The following is a 7,135-nucleotide window of genomic DNA, read 5'->3' as shown; positions in this document are numbered from 1 at the left end:
GGGGACTCTACCTCCCCCAGCTCCATAGTGTATAATCAGTCCCTCCTCTTGGTCCTGGGGAGGCTCTTCTGCCCCCCCCCCCCAGGTCCTGTCCCTGCACTTTAGTAAAACCACCTTTCTGCGCCAAAGACATCTTCAAGAATTCTTTCCTGGCCTTAGGCTCCGGATCCCGCGAACCCCACTGTTACCCCCCAAAACCCTCAGCAGAAACCACAGTGGTTTTCGGTGTTGGTGTTTCTGGCCCTTCGGCGGCGTGCCTGTGACCTGGGGCGCCTCTGAGGTAAGCGAATCTCCGTTGGGGTGTTCTACCGCAGCAGAGAGGGGGCCAGGTGTTGGATGACTGCTTTCCCGAGGCCTGTTCCCTCGCTCCCCCGACGCTTTGCAGATAACTAGAAAGGTTCTTCTAAAAGGGACAACTTCCAGTGGTGGCACCCTGACCCCGGATGCCGCCCGCGTTCCTTCAGGAGGAAGGGACTGGCCTCCCGCCCAGGAGGCTCCTTAACTGCTGGTAGCAGATTCGAACACCGTCTCCCCGCTGGAATGGGAGCAGGCACTCGGTGGTGGTCATCTCGCTTCTGGGGGGTGGGCTCCCACGGTGGCATGTGTTTTCTTTTAAGTTTATTTATTTATTTTGGGGAGGTGGGCAGAGAAAGAGAGAGAATCCCAAGCAGGCTCCGCACTGTCAGGGACAGAGTCCAATGCAGGGCTCAAGCGCACCAACTGACAGGCAGATCGTGACCTGAGCCCAAATCAAGAGTCAGACATTTAATCGATGGAACCCCCCTGGCGCCCTTGGGATGTTTTCATCATACATGATCTTGAAACAAACGAAAGATTTCTAACTAGGGGCGCCTGGGGGCCTCCGTCTGTTGAGCGTCCAACTTCGGCTCAGGTCATCATCTTCCGGTTGGAGGGTTTGAGCCCGGCCTCAGGCTCTGTGCAGACAGCTCGGAGCCTGGAGGCTGCTTCGGGTTCTGTGTCTCCCTCTCTCTCCGCTTTCCCCTGCTTGTGCTCTCTTTCTCTCTCAAAAATAAATAAACATTAAAAGATTAAATAAACAAAAAAAGATTTCTAGCTAAAAGCAGGTCACGTCCATCAGCGTATCCCACTTCGCTGCCTCGTTTTCTCCATAAGGCTTAGCATCATACACAGTAAATTCTTTATTCATAAATCATCAGGATTTTCAATTACTTTGTTTTGCCTGTGCTTCTGCATTAGTTTCTTATGGCTGCTATAGAAAAATTACTGCTAACGTGGTGGCTTAAACCAACTTAGATTCATCGTCCTGTGCTTCTAGAGGCCAACACCCCGTCGCGTGTTACCCGTTTTACCGACGGAAGGGTCAGCAGGGCTGCGTTCCTTTCCAGAGGCAGCACCCGTTTTCCTGCCTTCCCAGCTTCTAGAAGCTGACTGCAGTGTAGGCCTGCGGCCCCTTCTGTCTTCGGAGCCCTCGATCGCTCCACCAGCCTTCGCTTCCATCCTTCCATCCCTCTCTGTTGGCCTGGCTGGCTGTGCCGCCACCTCCCTTCTGTCATTTAGCAACACGGGCGGGACGCTGGCCTACCTGGAGAGTCCCATGTCATCTTCTTATTTGTTTTTAAATGCTTATTTATTTTTGAGAGAGAGAGAGGGGTGTGTGTGTTCATGCCATTGGGGGAGCGGCTGAGAGAGGGGGACAGAGGATCTGAAGCCGGCTCCGCACTGAGAGCACAGAGCCCGATGCGGGGCTCCAACGCAAGAACTGTGAGATCATGGCCTCAGCCGAAGTTGGACGCTTAACTGACTGAGCCACCCAGCCGCCCCCATCTTCTTAAAGTCAGTTGATTTGTGGCTTTAATTTCATCTGAGAGCTTAATTCCCCTTCATGATACGACATATTCATAGATCCCAGGAATTAGGGCGTGGACATCTTGGGGGGGGTGTTATTCTGCAGGAATAACAGGAAGTTTTGTCTTTGTTCTTGTTAAAGGACAAATGTAAGGATGTCATGTCCCACGGTGTCCTCCTTCACTATCTCCCATGGCCTCCCTATGGGGTCTGGCCTCCTTGGCCCCAGGGGTCTGCCTGCGTTTCCCCCCATAATGGGCCCTGAAGATGAGGATTCGAGCGCAAGGGAAATGATGCCAGGAAACGCTGAGGGGAGTGGGAAAACGAGGCGGGGAAGGAGTCTACACCGGATGCAGCAGTGAGTGGGTGATCTGGTCAGCTTCTGATGGACTCATGGAGCTTACATACCCCTCACTTACCCGCCTAAGGGTGTGGAAGCTGGGGAGGGAGCCTTCCCCCTGCCAGCGGAGAGGATTGCTGCCTCCCCGATGCTTCTGGCTGAGAAGTGTTCAGAGGCCAGTGCAGGTGCCTGTGGAAGGGCGCCGAGGCCCGTGAGCGTGGGCGGGGGTGTTTGGGGCGGTGCCTGCTGGCTCAGGGTGTCTGGCAGATCTGAAGATGTCTCCTTCTTTAAAAACTTTTTAAAATGTTTATATATTTTTGAGAGAGAGAGATTGGGGGAGGGGCAGAGGGAGAGGGAGACACAGAATCCGAAAGCAGGCTCCACGCTCAGAGCTGTGAGGACAGAGCCCCACATGGGGCTTGAACTCAAGATCATGACCTGAGCCACGGGTTGGATGCTCAACCAGCTGAGCCACCCAGGCATCCTAAAGGCAAAAATTCTGTCACTGCAGCTTCCTAATTTCAGAGCTTCCTCTGGAGTTAGTTAAAAGCGACAGCTCCCCTCCGTTACTCTCTGCCTCTCCCCTGCTCTCTCTCTCTCTCTCTCAAAAAATAAACTAAAAAAATTAAAAAAAAAAAAAAAGAGAGCCGCCTGAGTGGCTCAGTTGGTTGAGCATCCGACTCTTGATTTCGGCTCAGGTTATGATGTTGAGGTTTGTGAGTTCAAGCCCTGTATCGGGCTCTGTGCTGACAGTGCAGAGCCTGCTTGGAATTCTCTCCCTCTCTCTCTCTCTCTTTCTCTGTCTCTCCCCTGCTCTTTCTCTTTCTCTCAAAAATTAAATAAACTAAAAAGAAACAAAAAGTGGCAGCTCCCCCAGTAGTTTAGCTCTGAGGTGGTGTTCTGTGAGTCATTGGAAGCCTCAGCTACAGCCCACATTTCCAGCCCTTCTCAAGATTTCCTAAGCACATAAACCTGTTACGAAATTCATTTTTGCCTAGAATAGCCAGACTGGTGCCTGTCCTGCAAGTGGGCCTGCCTGAAACAGATGGCGACACTCACATCCACGGCATAGGTGACACCCGAGAAGATGAACAGCTACCCAAGGTTGTAGAGGTCAAGGGCTTCCACCAGGGATGACCTAGAGATGAAGAGGCAAGACCTGTACTCTGCAGAGTAGAGGAGTTCCTGCTCACACAGCAGCCTGAGCGTCAGAATAGGGAGACAGCTCAGTGAGCACAAAGCAGCAGCACAGCATGAGAAGTCAGGAAACAAGCAAGCACAGGGGACCTTAGCAAGCCCCTTAGTAGGAAGGGAACGCAGGCTCCGCGGAGTTACAAGTGTGAGGGCTCAGGATGAAGCTGGGGGCCCGACAGAGGCCTTGGGTTTCAATGAGAAGCCTGGTGACAGGGCTCTGGGTTTCGGATGGGATACTGATGCAAAGCTGCTTTTGTCTGTTTCTGAAACTCCCAGGAGCTGGTGGACACAGATGTCATGACTCTGGTGCAGTCTGGTGACTGGGAGCCCTCTTTCAGAGATGCACAGCTTAGAAATTTCCGGAGTCCTGCATGTGTGTTGGAGGGCACAAACCCATCTCTAGATTTTTTAAAGAACTCACAGTGCTCAGCCCACAGGCTCAAGGACACAGAGGATGGATTTTTAAAAAAAAATTTTATGTCTTTATTTATTTTTGAGAGACAGAGAAACAGTGCGAGCAGGGGAGGGTCAGAGAGACAGGGGGACACAGAATCTGAAGCAGGCTCCAGGCTCTGAGCCAGCTGTCAGCACAGAGCCCGACGCGGAGCTCGAACCCACAAACAGTGAGATCATGACCCGAGCCGAAGCTGGACGCTCAACCGACTGAGCCACCCAGGGGCCCTGAGGATGGATTTTCAAGTTTATTTATTTAATTTTAAGAGAGAGAGACAGGACGAGCAGGGAGGGGCAGAGAGAGAGGGAGACACAGAATCCAAAGCAGGCTCCAGGCTCTGAGCTGTCAGCATGGAGCCTGATGTGCATGACCTGAGCCAAAGTCGGACTCTGAACCGACAGAGCCCCCAGGTGCCCCCAGAGTATGGGTTCTGAAGCAGAACATTGAAACCCGCCAGCAGCAACAGGAGCTGCCATAGTAAATCACAGCACCTGAGAAGTGGTGGATGTGATTGCTTCCCTGACTGTCAAGTTCAGGACATGGTCCCAGGCCGGACACCTCACTCATGTTTGCAGCCGGCCTCAAATGGTCCTGAGCATAAGAAGGAAGAGGGCTCCACGTACGTTGTGTTGATAATTGGCAAAAGTAGCCCCCGACAACACTGTATTTTGTTTGCCACACTTGTGGGGGTCCCTGAGAAATCTCCAAGACTATAGCAATCATAGTGTTGATGTGGGTAAAAGTGCTGTGATGACAAGTTTGAAAAAGTGAACTCATAGCTTTTGACAGAACAAAATGTCTTTCCATCAGGAAGCCGGTGTCTTGGGCAGGATTTATTGGAATGGATTCAATGACCACATACTTCTGATTTCCTGGGGTCATGTGCTAAACATTCAGAATTCTAGGCCCCATATACTTGCTGGATTGGAAGTTTCTGGAAATGGTGCCTTTATAAAAGTCCCAGATGATGTCAGGTCACACAGAAATCTGGAAGTCACTGGTTTTAGGCACTCCCGTCATCAGAATAGTCTGACTACCATATTTTTTTAAATGTTTATTTATAATTGAGAGAGAGAGAGAGAGAGAGAGAGAGAGAGAGTGAGAGTAGGTTAGGGGCAGAGAGAAAGAGACAGAGACAGAATCTGAAGCAGGCTCCAGGCACTGAGCTGTTAGCACAGAACTCGATGTGGGACTCGAACTCATGAGCCATGAGATCATGACCTGAGCTGAAGTCGGAGGCTCAACCGACTGAGCCACTGAGGCGCCCGGACTACCAGATCTTTTAATATTTGTCCCAAGATGTTTTCTGAGGAATCTGAGGCATGAAGGAATGGGCCTGGCAGCCTCTGAGCAGAGAGCTCTTGTCCTACATGCCTGGCTTGTGTGGAAGGAGCAGGGGGCAGCTTCCTCTGGCTCTTTCCTCTGGGGTGTCCGATGGCTCAGCCACCGGGGGAGGGGCCGCCTCAGGTCTTATAGCCACACACCTGTCCACAAGCTTGGAGGAGCCCTAGTCCGTCTTATGCTATCACGGATCTCGGAGTCAGTACACACACATGTATTCATCCCCCACTTGATTCTGATGGGGCTTACAATGTCTGGTTTACCAGAGCAGATTGTGTAAACTTCACTAAAAAATCTAAACTCTGGGGGCGCCTGGGTGGCTCAGTCAGTTAAGTGTCCGACTTTGGCTCCCGTCATGATCTCATGGTATGTGAGTTCCATCCCCACGTCCGGTCTGTGCTGACAGCTTGGGAGCCTGGAGCCTGCCTCAAATTCTGTCTCGCTTTCTCTCTGTCCTTCCCCCGACTGGCACTCTATCTCTGTTTCTCAAAAGCTAATAAACATAAGACAATTTTTAAAAAAATCTAAGCTCTGGTCCTCTTTCCCCCAACACCTTTATTTTTGGACTTCAAGACTTCAGCATTCTGAAAGGACAGATTTCTCTTTTTTTAAATTACACAATTTTGGTACAATTGAAGATTTTTTAACCTCAATGACCAGAGTTCAAAGAATGAAGAGGCAGACGCAAAATGAGCAGCAGGCAGAAGTTTCTTAGAGTAAGATTCATAGGAAAGCTCTCTTTACAGAGAGGGGACATTCAAAAGTGAATGCCCATGACAATAGACAAGGGTCTTTGTTTTATAGGGTTCTGGTCATCCACGCTGCCCTCCTCCCTCATTCCTTCTCAGGTCCTACTCTTACTGGCTACATAACTCTAGGTGCTGGGTTGTCCATTCCTGACTGGCTGGATTCCATTGTATGAGGGGTGGTCTTTGGCCATATCATTCCTTGTGGGTCATATATTGTACCGTCTATTACTTATTTTTAGTTAGGTCTTTTGTCAAATTCCTGAGGGAAACCTGAAGGGAGAGTAGGTGGGGCCTGTTACATTCTTAAAAGGAACCTTACGCCCGAGGTGTGCTGTGGTCAGGAGCTTCCAGCACCCCTCCAAAATAGGTGTTTCCCCACCCAGGGACCTCAGGTCCTATCCTTTCCCTCTCTGCTTATTTTATTCTATCTTTTCCTATTACATGTAACCAAATATTTATCATTTTAACCATGTGTAAACGTACAATCCAGTGGCATTAAATATTTCCACCATGTTGTATAACCATCAGCACTGTCTTTACCTAAAATTTTATCAGCCCCCAATTAAAGTCTGTATCCATTACACAATAGATCTCTCTCTGCCCTTTCCCCCAGGCCCCAGTAATCTTTATTTTACCTGGTCTCTATGAATCGGACGGTTCTAGGTATATATATATTAGTGGAATGATACAGTGTTTGCCCTTCTCTGTCTGGATTGTTTCTCTGCGCACAAGGTTTTCGAGACTCACTCATGTTGTTTCATGTGTCAGTACTTCATTCTTCATTAAGGCAAACCACTGTCCATCGCATGTATAGACCACGTTTGGTTTTCTTTTCATCTGTTGATGGACGGACACTTGGGTTGTTGACTATTGTTGACTATTGTGAACAATGTTGCAGGTGAATGCTGGTGCACAGTATTTGTTCGGGTCCCTGCTTTCAGTTCTTTAGGGTTTACACCAGGAAATGGATTTGCTGGGTCATGGGGCAATTATTTTTCTTTTACGTTTATTTATTTATGGGGTAATTATTTTTCTTTTACATTTATTTATTTATTTATTCATTAAAACAATTTTTATGTCTTTATTTCATTTTGAGAGAGAGACAGAAAGTGAGCAGGGGAGAGGGAGAGAGAGAGAGGGAGACACAGAATCTGAAGCAGGCTCCAAGCTCTGTGCTGTCAGTACAGAGCCCGATGTGGGGCTCAAACCCATGGACTGAGATTATGACCT

Source organism: Suricata suricatta, chromosome 5 (assembly GCF_006229205.1).
Source record: "Suricata suricatta isolate VVHF042 chromosome 5, meerkat_22Aug2017_6uvM2_HiC, whole genome shotgun sequence".
Classification (NCBI taxonomy): domain Eukaryota; kingdom Metazoa; phylum Chordata; class Mammalia; order Carnivora; family Herpestidae; genus Suricata; species Suricata suricatta.
Note: the sequence above shows the minus strand (reverse complement) of the source record.